This window comes from Mandrillus leucophaeus, unplaced genomic scaffold (assembly GCF_000951045.1).
Source record: "Mandrillus leucophaeus isolate KB7577 unplaced genomic scaffold, Mleu.le_1.0 Scaffold1337, whole genome shotgun sequence".
Taxonomy (NCBI): Eukaryota; Metazoa; Chordata; class Mammalia; order Primates; family Cercopithecidae; genus Mandrillus; species Mandrillus leucophaeus.
The window spans coordinates 320890-342480 of record NW_012101296.1 but is presented as its reverse complement, the minus strand read 5'-3'; the positions used below and the strand labels follow the sequence as shown (position 1 = coordinate 342480).

The following is a 21591-nucleotide window of genomic DNA, read 5'->3' as shown; positions in this document are numbered from 1 at the left end:
AAAGAAAGAAAGAAAGAAAGAAAGAAAGAAAGAAAGAAAGAAAGAAAGAAAGAAAGAAAGAAAGAAAGAAAGAAAGAGAGAAAAAGAGAGAAAAAGATGTCAAAGGAAAAATCTGAACAGGAGCTCACTCCACTGTAGTTCTTATCAAGACACTACATTAATGCAAAATTCTCTAACATTGCTGGTTGCCTTGCATACCTTACTGAGCCCTCATTACCCAAGCAGTAGAGAAATGGGGCAATGGATAGGAAGGCTGGAATTTCCTGAGGACATAAGATGCCTTCCCGTATCACACAAAGTTTCATAAACCTTAGACCAGGTACTGAGGTCAAATGTCATTGCACAGTTACATAACAACTCTTCCATGTTTTGTTACTGATTCCTGGAAACTTTTCCTATAGATATCCAATAAGATGAAATGAGGCTGCACACATTACCAACAAGAACACAGCCTCTGCAAATGACCTGTCAGGTTCTTCTAGTTTTATCTGACCTATAACTGGCTATGTAACATGGCCTCAAGCTTTCTGGCTCTTCCTGACCTCACATAACAGAGATACTGTTATTCTAAAAGGTCAAAAAAGAAAAATGGAAACTTCACATAGCTAGTGAGTTATTTTATGACTTTCTAAAACTGATGAATAGAAGCTAGAAATCAGCCAGGTGTGGTGGCTCACACCTGTAATCCTAGAACTTTGGGAGGCCGAGGTGGGAGAATCACTTGAGGCCAGGAGTTCGAGACCAACCTGGCCAACACAGCAAGACTTCATCGCTACTTAATTTTTGTTTCAATGAGCTGGGTGCAGTCGTATGCATCTGCAGCTTCTGGTTGAAGCCAGAGGCTGAAGCTCAAACCTTCTATTTGAGCCCAGGAGTTTGAGGCTGCAGTAAGTTATGATGATGGCACCACTGCGCTCCAACCTAAGCAACAGAGCAAGACCTTGTCTCTAAAACAAAAAAAAAGAAAAAAAAATCTAAATGTCCAACAACTGGGGAGTGGCTCAAAATACCACTGTATGCTAACATGAGAGAATTACCCAAAGAAAATTATGCATGGACTAATTACAATGTCATAAAGTAACTATCAGTGTATAAATAAAGATTATAGAATTTGGAGTTACATAAACAGTTGTAACATAATGCTCCTTAATTATTTTCTAGAACATTGCTGAAGATTTATTAAAAGTCAGATGATAATAGAGATGACGGTAAGGGGATTCACAAAGATTCTCTCTGGAATGGTTTCAGGGTTATTTTTAATTTCTTCTTCGTAAGCTTCAATATTGTTTACGTCTTCTAACAAGGAATATATAAAACACTAGAAAATGACAATTTTTTTTAATGATGGCAAAGAGAGTCCAAGGAGCACACCAGGTGTCTGAGAACCTTGGTGGCACCCAAAGATCAAACTTTTGCCTGGGGGAAGCAAGAGGGTGTGCCAACAGCTCTGAGCCTAAAAAATGTCTTCTGGCTAGGACTCCAGAACTTATGAACAAGAACTATTTCGTGCAATGCTTCTATAACTAGTTTAAGTATGTGACAAAGACACTCATTTAGAAGCATGTATACCTAAATTTACATGTCTGACAGCATTCAAACCCAGTTAAATTGTTTTTCAGTTTCCCTGCATGGTTAAAGGATCAAGCATTTTTATCACCCAAGCAGGAAAATGAAGAAATCAACTGCCTTCTATGAAACAAAAATAACCCTAACGGTAAAAACTAACTTTATTGCATGCTTAAATCATATTGACAGAAAAATGAAACTTTAAATCACTCTTATAAGAAAAAAAGCCAGTTTCATTTTTGGGGCAGTCATGTGGTTGAAACATAATATTGAGGAGTATACGAGGACATTAAGAGTTTCTAAGGAACAAAAGATATCATTGGAACATTTCACGCAGGATAAGATGTTTCATAGTAACAAAAGATATCATTGGAATTCCACGCAGGATAAGAGAAGAAAAATCAAAGGTTTTTCCTACTAAATCACATTATAATGTCACCAAAATTAAAAATAAAAAGAGTGGGATACTTGACAGGGAGTTTCGCATTGTAAGTATCTCATATAGTATATGACAAGTTAAAGTTTGTCACTTTGATACTGTATTGTAAGCATTTCAAGGTTAAAAGCTTTAACCTTGAAAAACAAATGACATATAGTTACAAAAGGAAAAAGTATATATTGTAGAAATCCAAACAAAAGTGTTCCTCCTTCAGAAACATAAAGCTGATGAGATAACATAATGAATACTTACTTCCCTCTCTCCTCCAAAAGCCATTCCTTGTAGCCATAAAAACCAAGATAATCATAACACTATGCTAAGAAGAAATACATGGATGGAAAATAATGATAATAATGTATGTTGTCGTTTCAAGAATGTTTTTAGTGAAGAGTATTTCTAAATAATACAAGAAACAATACACTTAAGAAAACTTAAATTGAATGCTCTATATTTCAATCCATATATAGACAAAGTGATATGAAAGCCTAATCAAGAATTTAGAGAATTTAGATTGTTGGGTACAACTTGGGTAATTATCTTTTTTTTTTTTTTTTTTGAGACGGAGCCTTGCTCTGTTGCCCAGGCTGGAGAGCAGTGGTGCGAGCTCAGCTAACTGCAACCTCTGCTTCCTAAGTTCAAGAGATTCTCCTGCCTCAGCCTCCCAGTAGCTGGAATTAAAGGCACGTGCCATCAGACCTGGCTAATTTTTGTATTTTTAGTAAAGATGGGGTTTCATCATATTAGCCAAGCTGGTCTTGAACTCCTGACCTCAAGTGATCCACCTGCCTCGGCCTTCCAAAGTGCTAGAATTACAGCCATGAGCCACCACACTTGGCTCAAATATCATTTTTTCTTAACTGTAAAGTGTCCAAAATTATCTAGAAAAGTCATTCAGTATATTAAGTACTTGCTTGGTACTATGCTTTCCCTAGGAAAGAACTTCTGTGAAGACGTAGCACATTAGAGAAAAACTATACTGCATGGAAAAGGGAGGTTCCAATGACTTCAAAGGCTTTGTTTAGAAAAGGGAAGGATGCTTGTGGAAGCACAGTGTGAGGAATGAGCTCTGCAGTATCCCTACTAGCCAAGCTTTTGTTCACAATGGTGCCTAGTGGTACCTGCTGAAAAAGCCTTTTAAACCACCTGTCATCCTCCAGAGATGACTGCACTCACTCCATTGTCACAGTCGCCAGCACTTCTGTTTTCTGCATTGCCAATGCATAGTTGCCATCATGGGAAGATAAGAGCTTTGCTTTTTCCGCACAGATAAGATGACTTAGGAACAATTATCCTCCTACTTTTGTGGAAATTGACTCTTGTCATCATGTGTGTAACCATAAAGAATGCTGATGTTACAAAGCAACTGGGAGAGCATGCTGGAAGTTCACAGGCCATTAAGGGAGCCTGAGGAATGACTCAACTGATAAAATAACGTTGGAAAAGTTGTGATCATCCACAAACGGCAGGGTAGGTCAGCCCAGCCAGAAACAGGAACTTGGTGCACATTCCAAGAAGGGCACAAGTGGAAAAGGGAAGTAAGGGTGCTGCTGCTGGTAAGGCAGTTGTGTGATAAACTGACCTCCAGAAGGAAATAATGATAATTTCCATTGAGGCCACATGGCCATCAATGACACCAATCCCATCTTTCAGATTAAAATAATATTGGACTTACAGAAGCTGCACTTCACTGAAAGGTAAAACATTCAGAGGTCGAGATGGCAGAGTCATCCTAAACAAAGTGAATTCAAGAAACAGGAACAATAGGCCAGGCGGTGGCACACGCCTGTAAACTCAGCACTTTGGGATGCCAAGGCAGGCAGATCACATGAGGTCAGGAGTTCGAGGCCAGGCTGGCCAATATGGTGAAACCCTGTCTCTACTAAAAACACAAAAATTAGCCAGGTGTGGTGGCGCACACCTGTAAGCCCAGCTACTCTAGAGGCTGAGGCAGGAGAATCACTTGAACCTGGGAGCTGAGCTCGTGCCACTGCACTCCGGCCTGGGTGACAGAGCGAGACTCTGTCTCCCCTCCAAAAAAAAGAAAGAAAGAAACAGGAACAAGGGCTCTATGACCAGTAACCTATGTACCACCCAACCTAAGATACAGGTTTTGCCCTCTATGACCACTATGATCAATTGGTAGTGGACACTTGGAGTTGTATATGAAGGCATCTGAGGTCCAAACTGGACTCAGCAGCCCAGCCTGATCCGAAAATGTTTCCAATGGGTAGAGGAAGGGGAAAATGGCAACACACTGCTATGACTGAATGGTGCCAGTCTCTGGATAGAAATTGGTAAAGAAATTATATTCCAGCCACTATTAGCAGACTGGACAAAAACCTCTACTTTCTCTTCCTTCTGAAAGCCTAAGACAATGACAATAAAGAATTTTTTTTATTTCATGTATAAATCAGCAAGGATGGAGAGAATGAGTGGAGAGACAATAGCAAAAACATTTTGGTGGAATAAACAGAAGCCAAGAAATAATCTGATTTACACCATGGAATCTCCAAAAGGTTAAATAATTAAAGGCAATTGAACCCTCTATAAAAAGAGGGGTGGGCTAAAAAATTAGTGACTTTTTAAAGTCTTTTTAAAAAGCTGGATCTCACAGATCCCTTTGGCCACTCCAAGCAGTTAAGTGACTGCCCCTTCTCTACCCCAGCAAAAAACCTGGAGTTTCCTCCCTACTCCTTCACCCTTCAGGGAGTCTGTACACAAACAGCGTAGAAGGGTTATATGCACATCTGCTTACTGGATGCTGAGACTTCCAGTCTTCTTCTCCACTTAGTTCCCAAATTACTGGCAACCAGGCTCTCCGTCAATCTCTGGGGGCAAGACTGGAAAAGCCTTCTCTGAGGACTCTCACCAGCCTAAGAGGTAATGACAACAGAGGTTCCCCAAATAAAAGCCCAGCCAGATCCCCCTACCATGAATTCCCCGGTCAACAAGCTCATCCACATCTTCAGCATTTTTTGTTTTTTTTTTTTTGGGACAGAGTCTCCCTGTGTCATCAGGCTGGAGTGCAGTGGCACCATGTCGGATCACTACAACCTCATCCTCTCAGGTTCAAGCGATTCTCCTGCCTCAGCCTGCTGAGTAGCTGGGATTACAGGCACATGCCACTGTGCCTGGCTAATTTTTTTATTTTTAGTAGAGACGAGGGTTTCACCATGTTGACCAGGCTGGTCTCAAACTCCTGACCTCAAGTGATCCGCCCACCTCGGCCTCCCAAAGTGCTGGGATTACAGGCATGAGCCACCCTGCCTGAACCCCAGATCTTCTGCTTTTTAATCCCCCTCTCAAGTATAAGCAGATAACCAAAGGCATTAGTTACACAAGGAAAACCTCTAACATGAAAGATAAGAAACCGAAACAAATGAAAAGACAAAAGCCGCTAGGGAAATTGAATCTGTGCAGGAAGGAAAAAAAGTTGCTCCAAAAAATCATTAAGCTTCTCAGGGAGAAAAGAGAAGACACTGACACTATAAAACAAAAACCAGAAAGAAATAGACACACAAACCACACACATACAGATACATATGTATATATTCAGGCAACCAAAAAAATAGAGATTTTGATTTTAAATAGTCATGATTACAGTCATGAAAAACTTATCTTTGGCCCAGTCCAAAATAGCCAATATCTAAACAATATGAGTTCCTCATAGACACAAAAAATAGAGCGGGAAAAAATTACCAATGAGATATATATATATGTGTGTGTGTGTGTGTGTGTGTGTGTGTATTTTTTTTGAGACACAGTCTCACTCTTGCCCAGGTTGGAGTACAGTGACTCGATCTCAGCACACTGCAACCTCTGCCTCCCGGGTTCAAGTGATTCTTCTGCTTCAGCCTCCTGAGTAGCTGGGATTACAGGTGTGAGCCACCATGCCCGGCTAATTTTTGTATTTTTAGTAGAGACGGGGTTTCACCATGTTGTCCAGACTGGTCTCAAACTCCTGACCTCAGGTGATCTGCCTGCTTTGGCCTCCCAAAGTGCTGGGATTATAGGCATGAGCCACCACGCCTGGCTACCAATGAGATAATTTAAGAAAACTTCCCAAACTGAAGAATGAAAGGTTCCAGATTCAAAGAGCCCAACAGAATGGATGAAAACAGACCCAAATCTAGGCACAGCGTCGTGAAATTTCTGGACTCCGGATGCCAAGAGAAAATTCTATAAACTTCCAGAGAGGACCCAGAAAATTGTAATCTGTACACAGATTACAAGAAAAAGCTGAGGAATCAGTACAGTTCTAAATTTCTCAACAGCAATACCACAAAGTGAGAGTCAATAGAACAAGGCCTTCAAAATTGCCATCTTAGAAATCTACACTCAGCCAAACTATCAATTGTCAGTGGAAAACAGATATTTTCAGGCATCTACAGTCTCAGAAAAGTAGACCTCTAGGCATCCTACTCCAGAAAGCTCCTTTAGGATGGGCTCTGCCAAAAGAAGGGAGTCAACTAAGACTGAGGAAGACATGTGCTACAGGTACCAGGAGATCCAACACAAGAGACAAATGATGAGAATCTCCAGAGTGATAACAAAGGGAGCCCTTGGAGTGACAAGTGTGCCGAAGTACCGAAGGCACCCAGTCTGGATTATAGCAAGCCAGTAGGCTCAGGAACAGCTTCATCAGGAAAACGAAATTGACAAAATACCTGGTCAATTGAGGGAGAATTTGGAAAACTGGCCAAGAGCTGTGGGTTTAATCAATGAAGAGCACAAAATAAATAAAATAAACAAACAAATCCATTATTAACTCCAAGAAAAATAAAAAGTTAACGCTTAGTCACGCCTGTAATCCCAGCACTTTGGGAGCCCAAGGTGAGTGGATTACCTGAGGTCACGAGTTTGAGACCAGCCTGATTAACATGGAGAAACCCCATTTCTACTAAAAATACAAAAATTAGTTGGGTGTGGTGGCGCATGCCTGTAATCCCAGCTACTCATGAAGTTGGGGCAGAATTGTTTGAACCCAGAAGGCAGAGGTTGTGGTAAGCCAAGATCGTGCCATTGTACTCCAGCCTGGGCAACAAGAGCGAAATTCCATCTCAAAAAAAAAAAAAAAAAAAAAGTTATGCTTGGCTTAGCTGTGAATTTTGATCTAACCATTATTCAATATTCTGTTTTAACGACTGTAAGAATGGGAAAATAGGGAAGTTGTACTTGTGTTGGGGGTTGGAGGGAAAAAGAGAGCCAACTCATCATCTTCCACAGTGGGAAGTCAACAGATAATGCTTAAAATTGAAAAATTCAAGAAGTATCAACTACAAGCAACAAATGCCAAAGAATTACAAATGGTTGTTTCTGGAAAGGGAGAAATGTAACTTGGACAGAAGTTTATAAACCATAACAAAACAAACTTTGGCTTCTGTGCCCACACATTTTTACATTTGTTTGCTTTTTCTTTGTTTTCCTAATAACAATCTGTTTTGAAAAAGCCCATCCTTGTTTCTCTAAACAAAAGAATATGTAATTTTCTACGTCTAGACTACATTAGCTGTGGTCATCTCAGCTCTGAGCAGTCAAACATAGTGGGGAAATTAATTGTTACAATCCAATCCCAGAAGAATTGGTTGAGCTGGGGTACTGACAATAAAGCAAGCCCAAGCAGAGGCGTGTTTGGAGGTGGAGGTGACTACTAAGCCCCTCCCCTCTGGGTTGTTTCTTATTTTTCCACAAACCTTTTATAATAGCATAACCACATCATACAGGATAATTTTACAATTGCCAGTGACCATGAGCCAATTTCACTCTTTTCCAACAGACTTGAATGCCCAATTTATGATCATAATTAGTCCAACCAAGGCAGCTGGCCCCCAAGACAGTTGATCTGGGTTTGACTTCAGTAACTCCACTTTGCCTGCTGTAGACTGGACAAGAAGGGAGCATAATAAAGGCTCTGAAGCAACAGACATCTAAAGAGCATCTACGGGGAACCAGCACCATGCTGAAGACCAACACTCATGCTGACTCTGCAGACCAAGTACACCTGCCCTGAACAATATGGTGATTCTTCTAGGGGTGAGAATCTGGGAGGGGTGGGGTGGAAGCTAAGGAGCTGGAAGAGCTGGGGTAGGGAGGAGAGGCACCAACCTGGTCAACCGGGAGGAACCTGTAGGCAGAGGTGTGGCTGGAGGCCCAAAGCCCAGTCTCCCAGCACTCTGGATGCCCGGAGGAAGGCAGAGAGGCCAGTAATTCTTCCCCAAGCATAGAAGTAGGCCAGACCCTGCTCACAACCCTTCCAACCTTCCTGTCAAGGATCAACTTAAGGAAGCAAAGGCTGCCATTCTCTGAGCTTTATTTTCCATGGTTTGGTAAAACATAGCTCCTGCCCTTGAGTAACTAGCTGCTGAGAAAACATGATTATCTTGATAAAGAATAAAGTAGGTTGAAAATGCTAGAGCATACATTAATATTCTACATCCTTTCCTATTTGGGAAGATGTGAAAATTCTAGTTGGACCTATGTGGGGCAAAGGTATTGCCAACTAGAGTAGAGCGCTGACTGCATGAGTTTACAACACTTGGCCTATACAGTTTCACAGACCAGAATGTATACACTCTTGTGAGAAGAGTCAAGATCATTAACATAAACACACCACAGTATCTGCGTTGGCAAGAGTGTAATATATGGATCAGATTAACTGGAGTATGAGGAAAGTGGAAGTCTTTCGTAAACATTGAAAATGTAACTAAACCAAAAAATACTTTCAAATACATAATGTGAAAGTTACCCAGACTTCTATTTTCCCCTTAGAAATAAATCATAATATCCCTTACTCCAGGTGATTATTGCAGAGTAAGCAGCTACCAGTGTCAAGATCTAAAACTGTTATACCCCAAACTTTATTTGGGAGATCCGCTGGTTTGTTTCTCCCCAGCTCTTTAGTAGAGAATAATCTAGAAGTGAGTAAATTCTTAGAATTTCCCAAGAGGAAAATGAGCATTCACTGGAAAACTACAAGGAATACACGCAAAACTTATAACTGTTTTGGATAATCTTCAAATCCACTTAGCCACCAGCCATCCTGTTGTTCCAAGTTAACATTAAGATCAATCTTTCGAATCAAATATTCCAGTTTCCAAAGAATAGCAATGGATGAGATTGTTTCCAAACGTGGTAGACAACACCATGTTACACGTCCACGGGAAAATAAAATAAAATCCACAAGAAATTTAGGATTAAAGAAAATTAGGAAAGTGCACACTCCCAGGTCAAGGCACTAGTTTTTCCAAGAAGTACATATCTTTGCAGGGCACCTGTTTTCAATATTGAAACACAACTTCCCGGAGCGAGGTGGGCAGGGGATTGGGGATGGGGTGGGGAAGAAAACGTGAACTTGACTGGGTGCGGCACTCGGACACGTGCAACTGCGGAACATCTTGGCCGATACTGCCAAATTTCAATCAATATCGAGCCGCCGCCCAACCCGAGAGGAGGCAGCAGCCCTGCCCGCCGCTGGGACGTGACCCCAACGCTGGACTTGCTGCGGGGCGGCCTTGGGCCTGGAACTTCAGGAAAAAGGGGCGGGTGTTCCTTAGGAGAAGTCAGTGCAGGAGTTGGTGAGGTGGAGAGTCGACCGCCGGCAGGAAGGGGAGGCTGCGCCACGGTGCGCACCTGTCCCTCCTTCCCGGACCGAAAAAGGAGACCTAGACACGGCGCTCCCGCGCTCACTGTGGCACGGAGGGGAGAAAATCCTTCCCCGTTTCCGTTCCTCGAGGGGCGTGTGGAAGCCACCTCTTGCCGCGCTCATTCCCGTCCCCACCCGTCCCCGCCCGAAGTACCACACTCCCAGGGCTGCCCCAGCCGGCCCGCGGTGCCCTTACCTGGCTGAAGCGCGGCGGCTGCGCGAACCTGGGGAGACTGCGGGGCGCAGTCTGTGCCGCGAAGTCCGGAGCCTAGCGCCCCAGAGTCCAGAGCAAAGCGCCCCGCCCCGCCCCCTGATCGTCCCGCCCCGATTGCTTGCCCAGTGGACGCCCGACCCCGCCCCTGATCGTGCAGGCCCGCCCAGTCCTCGATCGCCCCGCCCCTGTCACTTGGGCCCTGGGTGGCAGGTTTGCGCAGCCCTGCGGCGATTGCAAGGCAAGTGACCGGAATGGGTCGGAAGTGCGTCCTGGTGAGTTTCAGGGAGCGTCCCTTAGGTTTCTGGGGGCGGTGTTGAGCCTCCCTAGCCCCAGGCTTCCCATCCCAGGAGAACCGCCCCTCGAGGCTCGAACGCCCCCAGCCAGGAGAGCCCCGAGCAGTGCCACCTGTGGAAGACTAGGCGCCTGTGGGAATTAGGTACCTCACCTCCCCTTCCGCTAAGTAGTGGGAGGCCAGGCGGGTGACGCGGGGCAGTGGAGCCATGCAGCCTGTTTTACCAAAAGAGTAAGTGGTTTTCCTGTGAAACCCGAGGCAGCAGTGCATATCTGATACACTTAGAGGGTCACGTGTACTATTAATGTGTTAACATTAAACTTGCTGAAGAGTAGAAAACACATATAAGACTTAACTGTGTGTCAGGCACTGTTCTAGGTACTTCACATGTACTAAAAGTTCTCTGATATTATCAGAATCCCCCATTTCACGTACGATGCAAGTGAGGCAGAGAGAAGCTAAATAACGCCTAATGTCACCCAACTAGTGAATTGAGAAGCTAGGTTGAAAAGCTGGGCTTCAAATCCAGGTCTTCCTCCTCTGTGGTCTCCACTGTTATCCACGGCTATCCTGAATCAGCAAAATCTGTGTGCATCCTATACCAGGAATTGTTCCCATGCCTGGGGAAGATGAGGCAAGGGCTCCGCCATTAGGGAACGTTTATTCTAGTGTAGGAGAAAGACAACAAGTGATTGTCTCAAGTTTAAAAATCAAGCTGTTAAAGAATGAAAGTTTGATTCAGAAGTCTTACTGAAGACTAGAGATGGAGGCCTACAGCCCTGAAGGAGTCTTTTAGAGATTCTAGCAGATCCCTCCAACACAGAACTTCCCTTCTCAATTTAGAAACAGTTGATGAAGATTCAGTATGTGTAAAAGCACATCACAGTTTGGGCTTAAGAGTACATCTGTTTATAGATTACAGAAGCATAATCGCTAACCTCATCAGACTTTATCTTAGGTGCAGTAAAAGGCAAGAAGGACTCAGGCAAGAGACGTGGGGGATCCTGTGTTCTATCTCATTTTGTCTTCAAAGCATCTTTCCGCCAGCTGCAGATGATCAGAGTCAGGGGCTGTGTGAAATTATGCTGACAAGCAGAAATGAGCAAGCATGGCTTCTTAACATTTGTTACTTGTCTCACATAATCAACAGGCAAGTAAAAAAATAAACCACTTCGTGAGGTGTCTTCACTAAAATAAAGCAAGATGTTGGAATTGAGAGTGAAAGGAAGAGGGAGGCTACTTTAGATATGATGTTACTGGAGGCTTCTCTGGAGTAACAGCGGAGCTGAGACCTGAATGATAGGACAGACGGCCAACCCAAGGCTGAAGCTAAGGGAATGGCAAGTGCTTTGATACTTATCACACCTCATGCTTGCTTGGGACTTAAAAGTAGTGCCCTCCTATATCATTTCTCCTTTGATCACTGTAATAACCCTGAGAAATCTAACAAGATTCCATTTAATACAGTGGTCCCCAACCTTTTTGGCACCAGGGACTGGTTTTGTGGAAGATAATTTTTCCATGGACAGGTGTCAGGAAGAGATGGTTTGGTGATGAAACTGTTCTACCTCAGATCATCAGGCATTAGATTCTCACAAGGTGTGCACCACCTAGATCCCTCGCATGCACAGTTCACACTAGGGTTTGTGCTCCTAAGAGAATCTAAGGCCAAGGCTGATCTGACAGGAGGCAGAGCTCAGCCGTAATGCAGGCAATGGGAAGTGGCTGTAAATACAGATGAAGCTTTGCTCACTTGCCCGCCGCTCAACTGCTCACCTCCTGCTATGCGGCCTGGTTCCTAACAGACCACAGACTGGTACTGGTCCACAGCCTGTGGGTTGGGGAACCCTGATTTAACAGGGAAAACAATAACAGCAACAACAACTGACTGTCAGAGAGGTTTCAATGACTTTCCAAAAGTCAGACAATTAGCTAGGAAAAGCAGAGACTGGAAGAGGGCACAGATTTGGACCAAAGCCTTCTGATTCCAAATCCTCTCTCCAGTGAGGGCTTTGAGTATAATGACCAGTACTTTGAATGAATCTAGTATAATTTCCTTTTTGTGATCTACTGTCTCCTCCCTACCCCAGTCTCTCCCGCCTCTTGTCCCATTCAGGTACTTGTTTTGGCTAGTTAACGTAATTTCCCCTAGTGCAGATGTAATTTGAGGGGACAGGACCATAAACCATCTGAAACTGTATGCAGAAAAACTGTGTTGAGGGCAGGAGAGACTTATAGATATATAATTATAGTAATATGGTTAATTTTCTCCCAAGAAAAATGCTTATGTACGTATATTTTTAAGTGAGAGGACTTAGAACTTTTATCATATTGACTGATCCCAAAAAGGCAAGAGCCACTGCCTTAAGGAATTAATTGATATTATGATGATTAGAAGAACCAGTTTCCAATTCGCTTTGCCTGTTCTTGGTAGGTGATGGTAGCTCATATTCTTGACAATGGTAATGAGGATATCAATGTTTATGAAGTTTGAAAAGGCAGAAAACCCAGACCCTCACAAAATTTCTTCATAAAGTTTAAATTAAAAGAGACGAGAATCTATATTATCCCTACTAATTGTCAGAAAAACCAAAGAGAACAGATCTGTAAATAAAACACCTAGATCAACATAATTCTTAATAGTTGGGGTAATTTTCATAAAGTTATAGTTTTCTAAATAAGACATTTGTTACACTATCAATCATACAGTTTAAGTAGGCGATTGCCACAGGTATACCATCCATAGATCACATAATAGAGAACAATGGCAATTGTTTTCAGCAAGGTATTGAGAAAGAGACAGAGAGACAGAGGCAGAAAAAGAGACCATTAGGGAACTTCAACTACATTAAGGAAAAGGTGTAAAAACTGAACTCAGAATGTGGTGGGATTAAAAACAAAGATTTCATCTTTCTTTGATTTTATTTTTTAGGTGAAAACAGAATACTACATTTGGGCCTATATAATTCAAACTTTTACATTGGTCCCTAGTTAAAAGAAGGAATCTAGTGGTGGACTTAAAGAGATTTCTCCCCTTGCCTCCAAAAAGAAGACTCAAACAATATTAGTATCACCATCTTTATTTTAAGAAAATCGAGATACAGGAAAAAAAGGTATTAATATAAACTTCTTGGGAGACAAGACTCTCCCTTCTTACAAGATATCGCGATGGCTTCTACAAAGTTTATTCGTTTAGATGACCAATACCAGGTTGACATAATTTCAGTTCCTTGAGAGAAGAAAATGCCTCTTTTTAACTTACATGTAGATTCCACATGGTACAGAAAAAGACATACAGAATCAACCTGGAAGGTTTGCAAAAATATATGTGTATATATATTTGTATTTACAGCTTCTTGCTTTTTCTTTTTTTTTTTTTTTTTTTTTTTTTTTTTTTTTGAGATGGAGTCTTGTTCTGTCACCCAGGCTGGAGTACAGTGGCGCAATCTTGGCTCACCGTAACCTCTGCCTCCTGGGTTCAAGCGATTCTCCTGCCTCAGCCTCCCAAGTAGCTGGGATTACAGGCGCCTGCCACCACGCCCGGCTAATTTTTGTATTTTTAGTAGAGATGGGGTTTCACCATGTTGGCCAGGCTGGTCTCAAACTCCTGACCTTGTGATCCACCCGTCTCGGCCTCCCAAAGTGCTGGGATTTACAGGCGTGAGCCAGCATGCCCGGCCAGCTTCTTGCATTCTTTTGTGCAAGTCACTGGTTTTATTTTGTAACCTTCTTCCTACTGAAAAGGAACCTGGCCCATCATAGATAATTAATACATTTGTTGATGAATAAATGATGACAACAATGATGATAATGCAGACCTTATCAGTCTTCCATAGAGAGTCTGTTCCTACATGAAGATGACTTCATTGTGATCCTGTGATACGTCTGCTTCTCCTTCCATCATGTGCTGAAAGTAGTTGCTTCTTTAGAACTATTGCATAGAAGGGAGGAGTTTCAAATGTCGGACACAGAATCAATAATCATATTTCTGGGAAGAGATGCTAAATAAATAATTCAAAAGAAATAAAAAGCATCATATGCAAAGTATATTTATAAGATCATCATTTATAATAAAATAATTAAATGTCCAATAATAGGGAAATGTTTAAGTAAATATATATTAACAGTATGGAATGTTAAGCTGTCATTTAAAATTACCTGTGTTGGCCAGGCACGTTGGCTCACACCTGTAATCCCAGCACTTTGGGAGGCAGAGGCGGGTGGATCTTTTGAGCTCTGGAGTTCAAGACCAGCCTGGACAACATGGTGAAATTCCATCTCTACTAAGAATACAAATATTAGCCAGGCTTGGTGGTGCTCGCCTGTAGTCCCAGCTACTCAGGAGGCTGAGGTAGGAGGATTGCTTGAGCCCAGGAGGGCAAGGCTGCAGTAAGCTGTGATCATGCCACTGCACTCCAACCTGGGCAACAGAGCAAGAACCTGTCTCTAAATTAAATAAATAAATAAATAATCTATGTTAATGAAAAAGAGATGGGAAATAAAACTTATGAACAAGATTATATTTTTTAAAGTAGAACACAATGCTTTGAGTACCTGTAATTGCAACTAAATACAAATTATGTGGAGGAAAATTGAAAAGTAAGAATTATGGTTAACAGTTATTGAGGGGATTCCCTATGTGCCAGCATCCTTTCTAAGCATATTAGATTAATTCATCTAACTCTCACAGCTGTGTGAGGTATACTATTGTTATCTTCATTTTACAGATGAAGAAGCAAAGGCACAGAAGGTCTAAGTAATAGCCCAAAATCACAGTTATTGAGTGGCAAAGCCCAGATGTGAACATAAAACAGAGTAACTCCAGAGTTTACATTTTTAACCTTTCCAAGCTGCCAAAGGGAATAATCTTTGAATCATGAATGATGTTTATACATATATTTCTTGTATAATGTTTTTATGTTGGTTTGATAGTAACTGAAAATTTTCTCAATGTTAGAGTCAGAAAAGAAGATATAGAACCAGATTGTGCTTAGCAAAAGAGACAGTGAGTTTCAAAGGGGTCCAGTATCTCAGCAGCTTGATAGTTTATAAAAGCTGAGATAAAATTAGTTGTTCTGTCACAGTAAAATGACATATTGAGTATTATTCCTATAAATAAAAAGTGTTCTCTGGCCTGAGGGTTTGAACAGGCTGTTTCCTCTGCCTGGAGTGCTCTATCTCCAGATCTTTTTGAAGTTACCTCCTTCGCGAGGGTGACAGCCATGAAAATGCACCCATCACTACAATAGCAGGAGGCTGAGAATACACTGGTGAACAAACCAGACAAAACTCCCTGTTGTGGCGGAGCTGACGTTCTGGTGGAAGGTCAATCATTCAGAATTTGATTTAGCTGCAAGTAACAGCACCCCCTTGTGGTAGGCTGAATAAGGCCCTCCCAATGATGTCCACGTCTTAACTCCCTACAACCTGTGAGTATAACTTACGCCGCAAAAAGGTCTTCGTAGACGGGATGAAGTGAAGGATCTTGAAATGAGATTATTCTGCACTATCTGGGTGAGTCCAATGTAGTTACAAGGGTCCTTATATGAGGGAGAAGGTAGGGTGTGATGAGATAAGTAGAGGACAGAGTAAGAGAGAGATTAGAAGATGCTACACTGCTGGCTTTGAAGATGAAGGAAGAGACCACAAGCCAAAGAAAGCAGAAAGCTTCTAAAAGCTGGCGAAGGCAAGAAAACAGATTCTCTCCTAGAGCCTCCAAAAGAAACCAGACACCTGGATTTCACCCCAGTGAAACTGATTTTGGACTCTGACCTCCATAATGGTAAGAGAATAAATTGGTATTGTTTTAAGCCAATAAATTTGTGGCAATGTATCACAGCAGCAATAGGAAACTAACAAGAGCCTTAAATACAGAGCATCAGGGTCAGGCTGGCATGATGTTCCATAGTGTCAGGGGCCCAGCTCCTTCTGTGTTTTCATGTAGGTGGAAGAACCTGGAGGGAAGTATGAGCAATTCCAGGGACTCATGATGTGAGTATGCAGCCATGCATTCACCCATGTGGGTGTTTCTCAAACCTGAATCAAGTAGGAAACGTTTTTAAACAAAACATTTTCATTTTAACTCACTTAAATATATAAATATAAAACTACTTACTTATTCCTTACGTGTCTAGCATTTTATACATACTTAAAGTCAAAATAAGTTTTCAAAATAAATTCAAGCAAGATTACAAAACCAGTTATTGAGACCACACACACCCCTACCCCATGTTTTCACCGAAGGCCACACAGAGAATGGTAATAAGACATTCCTATTCCTCTCAGTTAGGGAGGTACCAGTGGAGGCCTAGTGGGGAGATGGAACTCCCAACCCCATCCAGCAGTAATGAAGAGCACCCCACCCTGAAGTGTCGATGGAGGAAGAGTGGGAAACCTGGATTTCTACCCCTACCTGGCTGTAGATAGAGGAGATGACCTGCATACCCTCCTTGCCCTGCCAAGACAGTGTCAGAAGAAGCCAGCTAAAACAAAAAGCATAAATAAAATCCAGAATCTAATAACAGAATACCCCAAATTTTCTGGTTTTAATTGAAAATAATTCACTATACCAAGAAACAGGGAGATCTCAAACTCAATGAAAAAGATAATCAATAGATGCCAACACCAAGATGACAGGGATATTAGAATTATCTGGCAAAGATTTTAAATCATCCTCATAAAACTGCTTCAATGAACAATTAGAAACATGCTTGAAACAAATGAAGAAAATAGTCTCTGAAAAGAAATTGAAAGTTTGAGTGAAGAAATAGAAGGTATAAAAAAGAGCCAAATGGAAATTTTATAAGTGAAAGTACAATAACTACAATTAAAAACTCTGTTCAGGCCAGGCATGGTGACTCATGCCTGTAATCCCAGCACTTTGGGAGGTCAAGGCGGGTGAATCATGAGGTCAGGAGATTGAGACCATCCTGACCGACATGGTGAAACCCCATCTCTACTAAAAATACAAAAATTAGCCAGGCGTGGTGGCGCGTGCCTGTAGTCCCGGCTACTCAGGAGGCTGAGGCAGGAGAATTGCTTGAACCCTGGAGGCAGAGGCTACAGTGAGCCGAGATCACACCACTGCACTCCAGCCTGGGTGACAGAGCAAGACTCCATCTCAAAAAACAACAACAACAACAACAAAAACACTCCATTCAGCAGAAGAGATGGGACAGAGGAAAGAATCAGTGAATTGGAAAATTGAGCAATAGCAGTTACTTAATCTGAACAACAGCGATTAAAAAAAAAAAGAATAGTCCTATGGGACTATAACAACAGATCTACCATTTGTGTCTTCAGAGTCTCAGGAAAAGAGGAAGAGGACAGGGCTGGAAAAAGTACTCAAAGAAATAATGGCTGAAAACTCTTCATATTTGGCAAACTGAGTTACCCTCACACAGGTTAAACACAAAGAAATCCACACTGAGACACATCATAGTCAAACTTCTTAACACTAAAGATAAAGAAAAATCTTGAAAGAAGCAAGAGAGACATAACACCTTACCAATAGGGAAAAAAACAATTTGAACAACAGCATATTTCTCATCAGAAAATACAAGAAGGAAATGGCAGGGAATTTTTTGCATGCTGAAATAAAATAACTGTCAGCCAGCCTAGAATCCTATATCTAGTCAAAATATCCCTCAACAATTAAGGGAAATTCAGCCGGGCACGGTGGCTCATGCCTGTAATCCCAGCACCTTGGGAGGCCAAGTTGGGTAGATCACTTGAGGTCGGGAGTTTGAGACCAGTCTGACCAACATGGTGAAACCCCATCTCTAGTAAAAAATACAAAAATTAGCCGGACTTGGTGGTGGGCAACTGTAATCCAAGCTACTCGGGAGGCTGAGGCAGGAGAATTGCTTCAACCCAGGAGGCAGAGGTTGCAGTGAGCTGAGATCACACCATTGCACTCCAGCCTGGGCAACAAAAGTGAAATTCCATCTCTAAATAAATAAATAAAGAGAAACTTGAGACTTTCTCAGATCAAAGAAAATGAAGACAACTTATCATTAGCTGATCTACCCAAAAAGAATGGTGAAAGGAGGTTCTCTAAACAGGAAGAAATCAATAAAAGATGGAATCTTGAAAGGAAAGAATAAAAAACACAGTAAACAAAAATACAGATAAATAGAGTAAATATTCATTTTCCTCTGCCTTTTGTAAGTTATAATAGATAATTGAAGCAAAAATTTAACACCAAGGCCAGGCACAATGGCTCACACCTGTAATCCCAGAATTTTGGGAGGCCAGGGTGAGAAGATCACTTGAGCCCAGCAGATCAACACCAGCCTGGAGAACATAGTGAGACCCCATTTCTACCATAATAATAATAATAATAATAATAATTTAATTTAAAAAAATAAATTTTAACACTGAGTGGTTCTAAAAGTATGCAAAGAAAATATTTAGGATATTTATAAATGGAGGAGGTTAAATTTTAGCTCTTTTATAGGGAGCTAAAATTTCCACATTTCCCTCAAATGGAAAAATGATAACACCAGTAGAAGTTTTAATAGTGTGGCCAGGTGCGGTGGCTCACTCCTGTAATCCCAGCATTTTGGGAGGCCAAGGTGGGTGGATCACCTGAGGTCAGGAGTTTGAGACCAGCCTGGTCAACATGGCAAAGCTCTGTCTCTACTAAAAATACAAAAAAAATAGCCAGGTGTAGGGGCACATGCCTGTAATACCAGCTACTCAGGAGGCTGAGGCAGGAGAATCACTTGAACCTGGGAGACAGAGGTTGCAATGAGCCAAGATCATGCCACTGCACTCTAGCCTGGGAGACAGAGTGTGACTCATCTCAAAAAAAAAAAAAAAAAAAAGTTTACACAAAGAGATATACTCAGAAGCACTATAGATAAACCAAAGTGGAATTGGAAAGGCATTCCCATCTCAACAACTGATAAAGCAAGTAAACAGAAAACTAGCAAGGCTACTCTACAATACCACCACCAATCAACAGGATCTAATTGACATCTAGGGAACACTCCACCTAACAGCAGAATACACATTCTTTTCAAGTATCCACAGAATATATACCAAGATAGACCATATGCTAGGTCATAAACCACAATCAATTTAAAATCACTGAAATCATATACATTGTGTTCTCTGATCACAGTGAAATCAAACCAGAAATCAAAAGTGGAAGGATAGGTGGCTGGCAAGATGGCTGAATAGGAACAGCTCTGGTCTGCGGTTCCCAGCAAGATCAACACAGAAGATAGGTGATTTTTGCATTTCCAACTAAGGTACCTGACTCATCTCACTGGGGCTGGTTAGACAATGTGTGCTGCCCACAGAGGGCGAGCCAAAGCAAGGTGGGATGGCGCATCACCTGGAAGCACAAGGGGTGGCAGAACTCCCTCCCCTGGCCAAGGGAAGCCATGAGGGACTGTGCCGTGAGGTATGGTGCACTCTGGCCCAGATACTATGTTTTTCCCACAGTCTTCACAACCCACAGACCAGAAGATTCCCTAGGGTGCCTACAACACCGGGGCCCAGGGTTTCAAGCACAAATCTGGGTGGCCATTTAGGCAGACACTGAGCTAGCTAGCTGCAGAAGTGTTTTTTCATACCCCCGTGGCACTGGAATACCAGCGAGACAGAACCGTTCACTCCCCTGGAAAGGGGACTGAAGCCAGGGAGCCAAGTGGTCTAGCTCAGCAGATCCCACCCCTATGGAACCCAGCAAGCTGAGATCCACTGGCTTGAAATTCTCGCTGCCAGCACAGCAGTCTGAAGTCGACCTGGGATGCTTGACCTTGGTGGGGGAAGGGGCGTCCACCATTACTGAGGCTTGAGTAGGTGGTTTTCCCCTCACAGTGTAAACAAAGCCACCAGGAAGTTTAAACTGGGCAGGGCCCACTGTAGCTCAGCAAAGCCGCTGTAGCCAGACTGACTCTCTAGATTCCTCCTCTCTGGGCAGGGCATCTCTGAAAGAAAGGCAGCAGCCCCAGTCAGGGGCTTATAGATAAAACACCCATCTCCCTGGGACAGAGCACCTGGGGAAGGCGTGGCTGTGGGCACAGCTTCAGCAGACTTAAGCATTCCTGCCTGCTGGCTCTGAAGAGAACAGTGGATCGCCCAGCACAGCGCTCGAGCTCTGCTAAGGGACAGACTGCCTCCTCAAGTGGGTTCCTGACCCCCATGCCTCCTGACTGGGAGACACCTCCCAGCAGGGGTCGACAGACACCTCATACAGGAGAGCTCTGACTGGCATCTGGCAGGTGCCCCTCTTGGATGAAGCTTCCAGAGGAAGAAACAGGCAGCAATCTCTGCTGTTCTGCAGCCTCCGCTGGTGATACCCAGGCAAACACAGTCTAGAGTGAACCTCCAGCAAACTCCAGCAGACCTGCAGCAGGGGGACCTGACTGTTAGAAGGAAAACTAACAAACAGAAAGGAATAGCATCAACATTAACAAAAAGGATGTCCACACAGAAACCCCATCTGAAGGTCACCAACATCAAAGACCAAAGGTAAATAAATCCACAAAGAGGAGGAAAAAGCACAAAAAGCCTGAAAATTCCAAAAAACCAGAATGCCTTTTCTTCTCCAAAGGATCACAACTTGCCAGCAAAGGAACAAAACTGGACAGAGAGTGAGTTTGACAAATTGACAGTATTAGGCTACAGAAGGTGGGTAATGACAAACTCCTCTGAGCTAAAGGAGGATGTTCTAACCCAATGCAAGGAAGCTAAGAACCTTGAAAAACGGTTAGAGGAATTGCTAACTAGAATAACCAGTTTAGAGAAGAACATAAATAACCTAATGGAACTGAAAAACACAGCATGAGAACTCTGTGAAGCATACACAAGTATCCATAGCTGAATTGATCAAGCAGAAGAAAGATATCAGAGATTGAATATCAACATAATGAAATAAAGCATGAAGACAAGATCAGAGAAAAAAAATTGAAACAACAAACAAAGCCTCCAAGAAATATAGGACTACGTGAAAAGACCAAACCTATGTTTGATTGGTGTACCTGAAAGTGACGGGGAGAATGGAACCAAGTTGGAAAACACTCTTCAGGATATTATCCAGGAGAACTTCCCCAACCTAGCAAGACAGGCCAACATTCACATTCAGGAAACACAGATAATACCACAGAGATACTCCTTGAGAAGAGCAACCCTAAGACACATATACGTCAGATTCACCAAGGTTGAAATGAAGGAAAAAATGTTAAAGGCAGCCAGAGAGAAAGGTCGGGTTACCCACAAAGGGAAGCCCATCAGACTAACAGTGGATCTCTTGGCACAAACCCTATAAGCCAGAAGAGAGTGGGGACCAATATTCAACATTCTTTTTTTTTTTTTTAATTTTATTTTTTATTATTATACTTTAAGTTCTAGGGTACATCTGCATAATGTGCAGGTTTGTTACATATGTATACTTGTGCCATGTTGGTGTGCTGCACCCATCAACT

The 21591-nt window shown here is 42.4% G+C and overlaps 1 protein-coding gene across 1 annotated transcript in view; it reads right to left on the bottom strand.

Moving 5' to 3' along the window:
• Nucleotides 1–9956, bottom strand: part of TEC (tec protein tyrosine kinase) — a 136923-nt gene extending 126967 nt beyond the window's left edge. The window contains exon 1 of the mRNA XM_011973053.1: nt 9844–9956. The gene's annotated coding sequence lies outside the window, so the exon portion shown is untranslated. The remainder of the gene's footprint in view (nt 1–9843) is intronic.
• Nucleotides 9957–21591: the final 11635 nt, after the last annotated feature.